Source organism: Rattus rattus, chromosome 1, assembly GCF_011064425.1.
Source record: "Rattus rattus isolate New Zealand chromosome 1, Rrattus_CSIRO_v1, whole genome shotgun sequence".
Lineage (NCBI taxonomy): Eukaryota > Metazoa > Chordata > Mammalia > Rodentia > Muridae > Rattus > Rattus rattus.
In genome coordinates, this window is record NC_046154.1 from 146,401,285 (window position 1) to 146,416,975 (window position 15,691).

Here is a 15,691-nt window from a genome sequence, read left to right on the forward strand (position 1 = left end):
GAATAATAGTCTTAAGTAACATAAAAAGTGTATCACAGAAGTAGTGATAAAACTCTCAAGTCACTAATGAAGAAATTGGACCTGAAGATGAAAAGAGCTCCCATGTTCATGGATTGTCAGGATTAATATAGTAAAAATGGCCATTTTGCAAAAAACGACTCTACAGATTCAATGCAATCCCATCACAATTACAATTCAACTCTTCATAGAGTTAGAACAATTTGCAAATTCATTTGGAATAACAAAAAAACCCAGGATAGCTAAAACAATTCTCAACAATAAAAGAACTTCTTGGGGAATCACCATCCCTGACCTCAAGCAGTATCACAGAACAATAGTGATAAAAAAAGCAGTATCACAGAACAATAGTGATAAAAACTGGAGGTCACAAGGCAGATAAATCAATGGAATAGGAATTGAAAGACCAGAATGTAATTGTCCTCGGCGTTTATCACCCAGGCTGTGCCTTAAGTCTGGCGGTCAAGAACTCCCCGCCAAGCATCAAACCAGATACACTTCAACTAATAGAAGAAAAGTGGAGCTTGTGCTGCAGGATCAAGAATCACACTTGGGAACCCTCAAACTGCAAAGCTTCAGTAAGGCAAAAGGACACTGTCATTAGGACAAATAGCAAATCAAACAGAATGTGAAAAGAACTTCGGCCAATCCTAACTAGTAGAGGATCATTGGACTAAACATACAAAGAACTCAAGAAGGTAGACTCAGATAGCCAACAACCCTTTACTAAAATGGGGTACAGAGCAAACAAAGACCACAGTTGAGGAATATCAAATGGTTGAGAAACACTCTAAAGAAATGTTCAATACCCTTAGTCATCGGGGAAATGCAAATCAAAACAACCCCGAGTTTCACCTCACATCAGTCCAGAATGGCTAAGACAAAAAAAAAAAAAAAAAAAAAAAAAAAAAACCTCAAGCAACAGTAGATGCTGGTGAGGATGTAGGAAAGAAACACTCCTCCATTGTTGATGGGATTGCAAACTGGTACAACCTCTCTGGAAATCAGTCTGGAGGTTCCTTAGAAAATTGGACATTCCACTAACTGAGGATCCAGCTATACCTCTCTTGGGCATATACCCAAAAGATGCCCCAACATATAAAAAAGACACGTGCTCCACTATGTTCATAGCAGCCTTATTTATAATATCCAGAAGTTGGATAGAACCCAGATGCCCTTCAACAAAGGAATGGATTCAGAAAATGTGGCGTGCAATGGTGTACTATTCAACTCATCAAAAACAATGACCATGAAATTCATAGGCAAATGGATGGAACAAAAAAATATCATCCCTGAGTGAGAACCCAATCACAGAAAAACACACATGGTATGCACTCAAACGATACATGAATACTAGCCCAAAGTTCAAATCCCTCAGATGAATCAAGGATCACATGAAACTCAAGAAGAAGGATGACCATAAAAATGAGGATGCTTCACTCCTTCTTGAAAAGGAACAAAAATATGCATGGGAGGGTATAGGGAAGCAAAACTTAGAACAGAGAGACTGATAAGCCATTCAGAGCCTGCCTCACTTGTGGACCCCACTGGAGGAATTAGAAAGGATTTAAAAGAGCTGAAGGGCTTGCCCCCATAACAACAACAATGCCAACCAGAGCTTCCAGGGACTAAACCACTACCCAAAGACTATACATGGCTCCAACTCCATATGTAGCAAAGGATGGCCTTGCTGGGCACCAATGGAAGGAGAAACCCTTAGTCCTGTCAAGGTTGGAACCCCAGTGTAGGGGAATATTGGGGAGGGGATAGGGAGGTGGATGGGGAGGGGAGCGCCCTTATAGAAGGGGAGAGGGAGTGGTTAGGGGGCTTATGGACAGGAAACAGGGAAAGGGAAGAACATTTGAAATGTAAATAAGAAATACCCAATTTAAAAAAAATAAAAAAGAGTTTATATATCATGTGAAAAAAAAGAAAAGAAAGAAAAGAAAAAGAAAATGCTATCCTTTTTACACTGCATGGTTTTAACTCCTTTGTCAAAGATCAAATGACCATAGGTATGTGGATTCATTTCTGGGTCTTCAATTCTGTTCCATTGATCTATCTGCCTGTCTGTGCTATTGTTCTGTAATACAACTTGAGCTGGTGATTCCCCACAAAGTTCTTTTATTTTTGAGGATAGTTTTTCCTATCCTGAGTTTTTTGTTATTCCAAATGAATTCGCAAATTGCTCTTTCTATCTCTATAAAAGAATTGATGTAGGAATTTTTGATAGGGATTGTTGAATCTGTAGATTGCTTTTTGTAAAAAATGGCCATTTTTGGCTTTGTTAATCCTGCCAATCCATGAGCATGAGAGGTCTTTTTCCATCTTCTGAGATGTTTTTCCAAGTTCTTTCTTCAGAGACTTGATTCTTGTCAAACAGATCTTTTACTTGCTTGGTTAGAGTCACACTGAAGTATTTTATGTTATTTTGTGACCATTGTGAAGGGTGCCAACTCCTAATTTCTTTCTCAGACTACTTATCTTTGAATAGAGGAAGGCTGTTAAGTATACTATCCTATCATCTGCAAATAGTTGTTGTTTGACTTCTTCCTTTCCAATTTTTATCACCTTGACCTTTTTTGTTGTCCCCATTGCTCTGGCTAGGACTTTGAGTACTATATTGAATATGTAAGGAAGAGTAGGCAACCTTGTCTAGTTCACGATTTTAGAGAATTGTATTTCTCTCCATCTCTGTCAATGTAAATACTGTTTTTCTGTATGGTTTACTATGTTTAGGTATGGGTCTTCTAATTAAACGATCTTTTTACCATGAGGGTGTTGACTTTTTGTCAAATGCTTTCTCAGCATCTAATGAATAGGTTATGTGGGGTTTTTCCTTTGAGTTTGTTTTACATAGTTATTACATTGATGGATTCCATATTTTGAACCATCCCTGCATCCTGGGATGAGGGCCTGGGCTTGATCATGCTGGATGATCGTTTTGATATGTTCATGGATTCAGTTTGCCAGAATTTTATTTCGATTATTTTTGTATTGATATTCAAAAGCGGAAATTGGTCTGAAGTTCTCTTTCTTTATTGGGTCTTTGTGTGGTTTTTAAGTATAAGCATAATTGTTGTGACATAGAAGGATCTGGGTAGTTCTCCTTCTGTTTCTATTTTGTGGAATAGTTAGGACAGTGTTTGTTGTAGGTCTTCTATTAAAGTGTGATAGAATTTTACACTAAACCAATCTGGTCCTGGGCTTTTTTTGGTTGGGAGGCTTTTAATAACTTCTTCCTTTTCTTTTGTAATTAAAGGCATAAAATATATCTAACACCCAGTCCAACACTTTAACAGTTAAACAGAATATTTAGTTATCCAGCTGAAAGAAAGGCTTAAAAATCTATTATTTATCCTGCTAGCTTGTATACTATCTGGATAACTACTAATAAAATATGTATTTTCCAAAGTTTAACAGCCTGGTAGGCTAAGAGACTATAATTAGGCTTCAACCTCATCAGAATCTAAGAATGACCAAATATCTATACACACATGGGAAGCCCTAACATGGCTGCTAGATTCGAGAGGCTGTAGAGACAAGTTTTCTCTAGCACAGTCCCCTGTTAGCAACATGTGGTGTAAAGTCCTCAGCCTTCTGGTCCAAAATCAACTGACAGACTCTTGAAATGCGGAAACCTCTAGGGCTGACAATTCTGGCTCAATGGGGATTATCAGTCAACAACTATTCTGCATAAAGGTGAACCTTTGGACAGGGTGCTGTCTCAGGTAAGCAGCTCCAAAGGCTGTCGACAGCTCAGTTCTCTGAGAGGTGACTGATAAATAAAAAAAGCTGAAAAGCTGTTCACTTACCTTGAGGAAAACATCTACAGAGATCAAACTGGTAAGCCCTTTGTATTATGTATCCTTTTCCTTGTTGTAAACTAAAGGGAGTGCAAGTCCAGTTTTTGCTATGGCAAGAGATGGTATGACCTGGTTCCATCCATGGAACACAGCCCGGCAGGACATGGTCCTCCTTGGTGTTGATAGTTGTTGTGGCATAAAACTTGTTGTGTATATGTTGTGTATGTGTGTGTATAATTTTTTTAAACTTCAAGTTGCAGGTCTATATCTCAGCAAAATTGTAAATGCTGAGACCTTTAAGAGAGTCCTTAAGGCTGTGGGAAAGGACTCTGAAAACATAGATTCAAAAACATATAATTTCTCAACTATACAAAATATAAGCATAAAATTTGCAATATGAGTTGTAGAAAGAGCTTCACAGATCTAAAGGAACAAAGGCAGTTGCACTCTGAACCAGCTTGTCAGAAAGATACTAAGGAAGGAGATAAAGAGATTTAGGGAGTAGTGATCACAGGGCAAAATACCACTCACCTATGGTTTTTGTTTGTGCTTACAAAGGCAGGCAGATTCCTGAGTTCAATATCATCCTAAGACAGAAGGCGTTTAGGTGTGATAAGAATGTAATTTCAGGGTAGGGTCCCACCCAATTAGCTTTTTATCTGTGCTTATCAAAGGCAGGCAGATCTCTGAATTCTTTTGAAATGTTAAAAAAAAATGTGCTTATTGTCTCCTTTGAAGAATCAAGGGACTGGGTTCATGGGATGCTGATTCATGGGATAATCAAAAGGGAACCTGTGGTGATGACTAATTGATATATAAATAAAAGTCAGAATTTTTGATCTGCAATAGATGAGCTATCTAGAGAGAGATGTTTAGAATAGCAAAGAATGCTGTCTCAACGAGAACATAGAGAGAGCTATCTGGAAAGCTGTTTTGAGCAGAACATAGACTGTCAGTTTGTAGCTCAAGATTTGAGGTCAGGTCATTTGTTTCACCATTCCCAGACACCCTTCCTCTCAGAAACCCCTCTCCAGGCTGAGACTGGTTCTTGGCACAGGGAGACACATTTATTCATGTGGTGTTATAAATGTTTCTTCTGCTCTTGACAATCAATAGATGAAGTAGATAGCACTGTACCCATTTTAAGGATGAGAAAATTAAGACAAAAGCAGACAACTTGGATGTATGAGGTAATAGTTTCATCATTGAAGACCTCAGTGTTTGCCTAGATATCCAAGTGAAATGTGTACAGCAGGTAGGGAGCCAGGGTGTGAGTCCAGGTGAGATGGTACCCTAGTCGCCTTCTCAATCCACACTGTCTTTCCAGGTTCTCATGTAGAGTATATGGAGTGAGCCCCACAACAGAGTGTGTCTGTCCATATTGGTGCCTTGAAAACATCACATATTTGAAGCTGTACTTGCCATTGAAATAGAAACAGTTACATCCTTGTCTTAGATCATCAGTCCCAGGAGGAGGTGCCAGGTGTACAGTAGGACATTTTGCCATTATTATGCTAGGAAGAGCACTCTGGTTTTGTTGTTTTCAAGATAAATAATAAAAGTCTAAAATAATTTTTATTCAATGGAGAGATTGTCATTTTATGGGAACTTTTACATAAATCTGCTGTTTCCTCCATGGACCTGTGTAAGTGGTTTACCAGAGTTCTGAACCAACTCACTATTTGAGGAATCAATGTTTTATACTTGCACAGAGTTATTTTTAAGTGACACTGGAAAATCATGCCTAAAACTAAATATGTTGCTTCCACAGAATGTTATACCAAATAACATAATTCACTAATGGGAAATATTTGGATGTGTGAGATAATAGTTTCATCATTGAAGACCTCAGTATTTCTAGATATCCATTTGAAAGCTTCTGATTCTTATAGGGGGACAATCTCATAGTATATATTAAACCTCAAAAATGTACACTGAGAGAATGAACTGGATTTGTAATGCTTTTATAGTCTGGCCTGTGTGGGTCTGGGGCTGCCAGGTATATATGGTTGTTGATCTGAAAACAATAGTATGGAATTAACAAAACCACAGAAGTGTGTTCATCTCTTGGCTGATTCATGAAAAACTCTTTGTTCAGTTCTTTAATTCATAGTGAATAAATTAATCCATGTGAAACGCTTGCTACCTGTACTTCTCAGGCTTAATAAATGACTGGTAATTTATTAATTTTTTTTATAATTTTTGTAATTATATTTAGGTACAGAAAAAACCAGCAGTGTGCATTTAGCCCAGTTTAGTGGGAGTTCTTTGACTTTTGTCTTTCTACCTTGGCAATCTAAGCCACAACTTAGGACCCAGGATGATGCCCTCAGTGGCTGTGGATCTCCTGGTATCTGTCACTATAAAGGATGGCTCTTTGCTCTTCAGCCTGATGTAGAGGAGCCATTTGGTGAAACCATGAGGTCTGTTTTGGGCTGGATGCCCTGCCCAGTGCCTAAGTTCTAAGTCTTTTCTTAAACAAAGGATTCACTACATGTTTGGCCTCTTGTTTCTTCCTGATGAAGGGGACAAGGCTACCTTCTTTCCTTTGAACATCTTACTCTACTGGAAGAGAGCTATTATTGTATTACTTTCATTACTATTGGTCATAGCATCCAATTCAATCTGAGTCTTTACTGGTATAAAAGAGTAGTAGGATAGTTCAGAAATAGAAAAAACAAAAAAGAAACTAACAAAATACCTGAGTTCTCCAGTGACATGGAAGGGTCTCTACATCAGGCTGAAGGAAAACATTTAAACTGGCTATTCTCCAGCATGCATGGAGATTTGTGTACTCCATTTTGAACCCCTTTCTGCCAAGTCCAAATCTTATAGATCTGCTCGGAGGTACAAGGAAACAAGAAAAAGGTTCTCCCCACTATGCATCATGTTTTCCAGTTTAAAAAAAGAAGCAAGAATGGGCTGTGGTACAGGTAGGGAAAAAACAAGCCTGCTTTATACGGCAAGTTAGTAGGCAAGCATTGTCTAAAGGGCAGGTGAGAAAGGTTCCCCTATTCTGTCTGTAACTAACAGCTGTCCAATTTACACCCAGTCCCATTTGCCGGGAGGAAAATCGTGCCTAGTGCTGGACACTTAGCCAAGTACTTAAATTAGTGCTCATGGATATTAGAGGAGAACCTCCTACCATCACCTAATTAAACCAGTGTAATTTCTAGTTGTACTCTAAATACTTATCTTTAAACCCACAGAGGGGAGTACTTTCATCCCACATCAAAGAAACTTTTCCTTGTAACAGAGGGAGAATTTTACAGAAAACAACAACTAATCAGAATGCAGAGAACAACTTGTCATGAGGCTCATAGTCTCAATGAATCCATTTACACCACATTCTTCACCTAAGGCTCAGGGAATATGAAGGAGAGGTGGTTAAAGAGATTGGAAGTGCCAGAGGACTGAAGTAATCTACTGTGATACTCTGTATGCTTTAATGGACAAAGAAGCTTCACTCATGATACCTTAGCAATATGGCTGAGAGAAAAAAGACCTGAATAAGGACAACACCAATGGGACCTGCTAACGTGGGAGAAAGAAGGAGACCTTTAGGGAAGCAGCCCTAGGCAAAAGTCCCAGGTAGCAACTGCCTGTTAAGAGAGGGGAGCAATAGTTCTCTCAGGAAGAAAACCCTCCTGTTTTGTTATCAATACCAGTCAGCCTAAAAATCATATACACGCATGTAACTCTAAGTAGATTTTAACTAATAACTATTAAGTAAAGAGAGGCAATGAATTATGAATTTGAGAGAGAGCCAGGGAGAGGAAGTAAAAAGCACTGGAGGGAGGAAAGGGAAGGAGCAAAATAATGTAATTGTATTTAAATTAAGAGGGAGCATTAGTATTAAAATAAAGTCAATGGAACTATTTCATACATTTATAATGTTGCCAAATCTATGTTAATAAAAAGGACAATGGTTTATAATAATATAATAAAGTAATAAATAAGTAATAAAATAGATATACATGATAAATATTAAATGTATTCTTCTGAAGATCACTAAACATTAAGTCAGGAAAACAAACTATTTACTGTGTCTTGGTAATAATAGAGCTAGTAATAATGAATTCACATGATAAGAGATAACACATTGAGCTCCAAGGCCAGAGAACTGCTGTTGCAGATCAAGAGCGGCTGCCATCAGTATCGGAGTTATTGACCCTGGATATAGCACAAGAAGCAGGTGACTATGAATTGTGTGCCAGGAGCTCATGCAGCCTTGCGTACTTTTGCATTATTTCTATCCCAGCCTGCAGTGGAGTTTTCCAGAGGCTCTGGGAGGCTGTTGTAAGTCTCTTGCTTGCCCTCATTTCTGTCCTCAATAGATTCTACAGAACAGTTTCTTCTGTTTCTCTCTGCTTTCCAAGGCCTCTACAAATTTCTCATTAGGAAGCTCTAACCCAGATCAATAAAGGAGTGAGTTCTGAGAAACAGTCCCCACTCCAGCAGTCTCTACATAGCTTAAGCACTTTGCAAATTATCATCATTCACATTACTGCTATCATTCACATTTAGTTGCATGTTAAAGTGGTGATGTACCTGACCCAAACCTATAGGGCTAGTAAGTAGAATCATTCAACAGCATGCTTTCAAAGCCTGGGTGCTGAGTCATGACTGTGTCTTAGACCTCCCATTGCATGCTGTTTGAATCAGCAATGCTATAATTATTAGTAATTATGGATTCAAATTATAGGCAAGTTTGATAATATGTGTTCTAGACTGTGAGTGCAAACAAGGTCCCAAGTAAAGCAGTATTTGCACTTTATCAATCCCCGTGTTCCTTAGTCTAAAATACTTGTAATATTTGTGTGCAAGATGATATTACTAGTTCTATTTTGCTTTTGTATTTTTTAACACACACAACCAAACTCTCACCAGAAGTTTCATACTAGGACCCTTACATTAGTGGTAATGACTGTAGATCATTTCCTGAAGGTATTCAGCCTGATAGTTGAGACTGGCTCAATGTTTTCAAATTAATCCCCTTGTGCTGAATGAACCTTGTGGACTAAACATCAATCAATTCCCACTTTGAACTTGACATTCTACCTACACAACTCTATTCTCACTTCCCAAATCTATCTTTGGTTATATTGCTGTGTATCTACAACCTCTTGGTTGAAAGAGACTGGCCATCTATAGCCAAGAGCTCACTTGAAAATGATTTAACTGTTCCTGTAGAGAAAAGGGATTTCTGCGAGTTCAAAATCCTCAGGATTATTTAAATGCAAAATGTCTGGACACATATACTGAGAAGCCAAATAACACTTCTTGTGTTTGGAACCACCTGAAAATAGACTATTGACCAAACAACGTATTATACCAAAATATTAAGTGTTTTAATTGCTTATGATTGAATTTTTCTGTTCCTTTAACCTTACATGTTTATTAGTGGGTTAAAAATGTATCCCTGAAATTACTAGACTCATAATACTTTTAAAATAGAGACTACTTGACTGCTCTTCTGTAGAGAATAAGGGAAGGCTTCAGACTCTTTTCAAAGAATGAAAATATAGAAATTTTCCATCTGACTTGAAAGATAGAATTTTAGAAACAAAATTATATGCAATCTCACAGGGTCAAAACAGAAAATTACTGTGGACCTGGGTCATTTTGTCTGACCTAATTTTGCTGTATCTTACTTCCCAGGATTTCTGTGACAAGATAAACCTTGTTGGTCTTTTCATTCCCCTTTCTCTCCATTGTCTAGTGGTCTTTGTAATGAACAAGACCTTCAAGCAGAATATTGCACATCTCTTCCCTAAGTGCCAAATTTGAAATGGTTTGAGTTATGTTGTGTTACATTGATGTGTAATTGGAATTAAATTGAGCACAGTACTGTGCTATGAATGCCAATAGAAGGATATCCTCTTGTTAGTTACGGTAATAATTAAGCCCTTTCAATGATGGTGTCTTAGTTTGGTTTTATTGAAGTGAACAGACACCATGACCACGGGAACTCTTATAAACACAATATTTGATTGGAGCTGGCTTACAGGTTCAGAAGCTCAGCCCATTATTGTCAAGGGAGGATCATGTCAGTGTCCAGGCAAACATAAAGCAGGAGGGGCTTAGAGTTCTACATCTTTATCCAAAGGCTGCTAGAAGATTGGCTCCCACGTGATTAGGATTAGGGTCTCATTGCCCACCCCCACAGTGCCATATTTCTTTCAACAGGGGCACGCCTCCCAATAGTGCTACGTCATGGGCCAAGCACATTCAAACTACCATCCACCACATTTCACTCCTTTCAGGCTTTTTCAAACACATGAGTTTACGTAGGCAAATTCATAATAAAAAAATACATTTAGCCCAACTTCCAAAGTCCTCATAGTTTATAGCAGTCTCAATAATGTTAAAAGACCAAAGTTCAAAGTCTCCTCTGGGATTCATCAAATCATTTACCTGTAATCCCCAAAACAAGGCCAAAAACCAGCTGGGCAAACTCCAAACTCTACATCTTCACGTCTTATGTCAAAGTACCCTTCAGCTCTCCAACTCTTTTCATTCTTGTTGACTGCAACAGATTTCTTTCTCTTAGGCTGGTTCCATTCCCTGTTACCAGCTTTCCTCAGCAGGTATCCCACAGATCTGTCATCTTTAACATTTTGGAGTCTTCAAGTGAACTTCAACTTCACAGCTTTTTGTTCCAATTCTGGGATGCACACATGATCTTCTGGGCTGTTCCAAAGGGATTGAGTGACTTCTCCAGCTCTGCCCTCTGCAGCACTCCAGGTTGTGATTGACTCCTCTCTATTGTGGCTGCTGTTCTTGGTTATCATGCCCAATTGGTATAGGATGCCCAATACACAGTGGTCTTCTGTTGCAACGAGGCTTCACCAATAGCCAAACCTCAATATCTTTGCATGATGCCTACAGTCCTGGGCCATCAACTGCCACTCAAGCTGCACCTTCACTAATGGCCTCTTACAACACCACGCCTTAGCTGCTCTCCATGACCACTTCATGTCTTCAAAACCAATATTACCTGGGTGACTCTTATGCATTAACAAGTCCAGCTACAGCACAAGGTACAACCTTGGCTATCTCTGGAACACAGGTTCTTTGTGATCTCAGAAAACACTTTTCATAAAATTGCACCTCAGTAATGCTGGTCTCTTCTTAATCCCTGATAATGTCTTAACTCTTGCTAACCAGCATCAGTTGTTCCAGTAGTCCCTTCTATTCTTGACTCAGAAGCCAGAGCCACATTTCCAAAGCTGCCAAGTTCTGTTCCTTGCTGAACTGACAATCTGTAGATTGTCTTTGAAATCAGACATCTTCATGCCTCTGTCTCCCAAGTTTTGGGGATTTAAAGCATGTATCACCATGCATGGGATTAACCTTTTCTTCACCTAGAACTTGCTCTGTTCCAGTCTTGAACTCAGAGATCTGCTTGGCTTTGTCTCCTGGGATTAAACTTATATACCACCATGCCTGGGCCTGAGCTTTTCGTGGTCATGATTCATCAATATCTGGATCAAAAGCCTGTGTCTTCCAGCTTCAATATCTGGATCACAAGTATGCTCTCCATTTCTGTACTATAGTTCATTCAAAGTTAAAAGTCCAAACTAAAACGAATAATAATCTTAGCTGGGTGTGATCTTGCTAGGAGATCACTACTCCCTTAATCACTTTATCTTATTGAACAGCGGATTAAGCTCCATTATACTTCCTGGTGCCTCTTTATTACTTGAATAAGGTAATTTTTTTGCGTGTTTTTCTTTCTATGCTTAATCAGAATGTTCTTCATGAGACTAAACCAGTGAACAAAGTCTCTGCTGGGCTTTTTTGAGACTTCCTTTGTCAAAGTAATTAATATAAATCTCTGTAACTTAGCCTCAGGTAGATTCTTCAGACGAGGGCAAAAAGCAACAACGTTCTTCACCAAAACACCACACAAACAGTCTCTAGGCCGCATACTAAAATTCTTCTCCACTGAAACCGCTTGAGCAGGTCTGCAAAAATCACCCTCGGCAACAAAGTCTTCCATATTCCTATTAGGATGGCCTAGTAAGCCTCACTTAAAGCACTCCACTACTTTCCAAATCCAAAGTTCCCACATCCACATTCTTACAAAGAAAAGCATGCTCATGCCTATTATAGGCCTACCCTACTCCTGGTACCAACTTCTGTCTTGGTTAGGGTTTTACTGCCATGAACAGACACCATGACCAAGTAATTATTATAAGGACAGCATTTCACTGGGGCTGGCTTACACATTCAAAGGTTCAGTCCATTATTATCAAGGTGGACTCCAGGAAGGTATGGTGTAGGAGCGTTACATTTTCATCTGAAGCCTGCAAGGAGAAGATTGGCTCCCACATGGTTAGGAAGAAGGTCTCATTGCCCATTGCCACAGTGACACATTTCCTAATAGTCCTACTCCCTTGGCCAAGCATAATCAAAGTGCCACAGATGGTAGTGTACAATTTGTTTTCCCAACTTTCTGCCTATAGAAAGTATTTTTTTGATAAATACTTTGGATCAGAGTACACTCATGAAACAACCTGCCTTGATTTTTGGATTTCTATTATTAGCTTTCAGATGCTCTGAATTAGTCTAATTGTGCACCTAGCAGCAACATAAGTTCATTTTCATCTACAAAATCTGTGTTTGTCTCTATGTAGACATTACAGTCACCCCTTGCCCCATCCCAATTCTTTCTTGATTTAACCTCAAAGCTTGTGTCAGTACCTTTAAAAAAGGGATACAATTTTTAGTCTCTGTCTTCCAAAAGTGACTAAGATTAAAATCTTTTCCTTCACTTAACCATGACCTTTGTTTGCCTTGGCTGGGGGTTTCTGACAGGAATCTGGATACAAAATAATACAGACCTATAAAGATGATTTATGGTAGGTCTCTTAGAACATATCACTGGAGACAGACTGATGACAGGCATGCTAAACACTGAGGAAGAACAGTAACATAGAAGTGACATGCCAGCATTGTCAACAACCAACAGGAAACAAAGAAAAGAAAAGCAAAACCAAAAATGGAATGGTAGTTTCTTGTATCCTCTGTTTCCTACGTAATCCTAATATCTAACATTTCTGACTTACTGAGCAGAACAATTGCTACTTACATAATAGAATTTAACATGACAATCAACACATGATGACAATAAAATAGCCAAGATGAGACGTGATTGGTAGGAATGTTAAGAGGGGACTGTCAGCTCAAGAACTGAATTAGGGGGCTTTAAGCAGCATCCCCATTCTTGTAGTCAGGCGGTTGTTCATGTCTGGATATCATAAATGACCACAAAATGGAGACTGTCCTTTGTTTTTTCTGTCTGAATAAAATTATTGGCATAATTTAAGGTATCATTAGAGCAACTAAAAAGTAAAGAGTCTGTTTTGTGGGTAGGGACCTAGTCATTGGGTGAGGACAGAGAGGAAAAGGGAGAGGGAGACACAAAGGGAGATAGAGGGGGAGGGAAAGAGGGAAAGGGAAAAGGGGAGATTTTTGTAAAAAAATAATCCTATACTGTTCACAGATTATGTGAGACGTATATGACCTTGTGACTGCTAAATTGTTTCTTAAATTCCAGCATATTCTTTGGGAATTCCAAGGGGAATTATATATTAACATATTATAAAATGTATATTGTTTCTTTAATCTAAAGCTTAGTTTCTAGTAGGATTCCTTGAAAGAGTAATCTAAGGTTTAAATTTTAGATCATATATTTTTAATGGATATTTTTATATTTGCATTTCAAATGTTATTTCCTTTACTGGTTTCCAGACCATAAGCCCTTATCCTATCCCCTCCCCCTACTTCTATGGTGGTGTTCCCCTCCCCAAACACCCACCATCCCATCTCCCCGACCTGACATTCCCCCTACATTGGGGGGGGGGGGTCCAGTCTTGGCAGGACCAAGGCCTTCTCCCCAATTTTTGCCCAACAAGGCCATTCTCTGCCACATATGCAGCTGGAGCCATGAGTTTGTCCATGTGTACTATTTAAGTAGTGGTTTAGTCCCTGAGAGCTCTGGCTGGTTGGTATTGTTGTTCTTATGGGAAGGCAAACCCCTTCAGCTCCTTCTAAACTTTTTCTAATTCCTCCAACAGGGACCCGATTCTCAGATCAATGGTTTCTTTCAGCATATGCCTTTGTACCTGTCATGGTCTGGCTGAGCCTCACAGTAGACAGCTGTATCAGGCTCCTGTCAGCATGCAGCATCCTGTAATTCTTTAAAAGGATTTTGTGTTTCCTCTTTAGGGGCTTCTACTCTTTACCTATGTTGGCTGTATTTTTTAAGGGAGTTATTTATGTCTTATTTAAAGTCCTCTATCATCATCATGAGATATGATTTCAAATCCAAATCTTGCTTTTCTGATGTGTTTGGATATCCAGGATTTGCTTTGGTAGGAAAACTGGGCTCTGATGTTGCCAAGTTGCCTTTCTTTCTGTTGTTTAGGTTCCTATGCTTGCCTCTTCCATCAGTTTGTTTCTGGTGTTAGCTTCCCTTGCTGTCTCTGACAATGGCTTGACCCTCCTGTAAGCCTGTGTGTCAGCACTCCTGTAGACCTGGTTTTTTAGTTGTTGTTGTTTGTTTTGTTTTGTTTTTTGTTTTGTTTTTGTTTTTGTTTTTTTGTTTTTGTTTTATTTCAGCCAGATATGAGTATAAAGAGCTGGGGAACCAATTCATCTCTGGGTGCAGGCCCAAACCGGAAGTTCCTTTCCCAGACTGTTCCTTTTGTTTGTGTGTCCTGAGGCCTCCAGGGGTGTCACTTGGAGTGCAAAAAGTTGATCTTACCTCTGCTTTCAGGTGGGTCAGTGTTGCTGGCTCCTGGTTTCAGCTTTTGGTTCAAACAGAAACCAGAAAGGTCTGCCCCTGACTGTTTCTAGCTTCCTGTTCTCAGAGGGCACTAGGCAAATTCCTCTTGGTCCAGGAATGTGAAGAGAAGTGGAGATCTCCCCCTGAGCTCTCAGGAATGTCTGCACTTCTGAGAGTCCAGCTCTCTCCCCATGGGATTTGGTTTAGAGAGCTGCAGGACTGGTTCATCTCCAGGTGCTGACAGAACCCTGAATGGTCCTTTCCCAGACTGCTCCTGGGTTTGTGTGACCCGAGGCCTGCAGGCAGGTCACCAGAGCAGAAGAGTTTGTCTTTCTTCTGCTCTCAAGTGTGTCAGTGCTCCTTGGCCACTGGCTTTAGATCATAGTTTATGAAAAAGAATTTAGATAACATTTCTAGTATGATTTCGGCTAGTTTTGCTGTGTTTTGCTTGTGGAACACAAATCGGATGTTTATCCTTTGTCCTCAGAGTCTTACTTTGTCCTTAGAGTGAGAACAGTTACTAACTTGAACCTGACTCGATGGATTCTGGAAGAGTTTTAATTAGTTGTACTGTGTGGACAGTTGCAGTGCCAAACAAAGATGAATGCTTAGCTACAGTTTCTTCTTATTAGATGTAAATGTGTGTCTTGTTCTGTCCTTAGAATTAATGACCAAGTTAATAACTGAGACACCTGACCAGCCAATCCCATTTCTCATTGACCATCTTCAATCTAAACAAGGAAAACCGAGGACAACTGCAAAGAACTTTGTCAGGGTCAGCTGCTCTCTGGGCAGAAAGCTAATCATCAGGTAATGGGGTGGGGGGAGCGGGATCAAATCTTGGAATATACATGCTAATTTGGGATATATCTAATGCAGTGCTTTTCAACCTGTGGTTTGCTACCACTTAGGGTCATTTAAGACTATTTGAAAACATACATATCTACATTAAAATTCATAATGGTAGTAAAAATATAATAATGAAGTAGCAACAAAATAATTTTGTGGATGTTGGTTACCACAACATGAAGAACTGGACTAAAGGGTCTTAGCATTAGGAAGGTTGAGGACC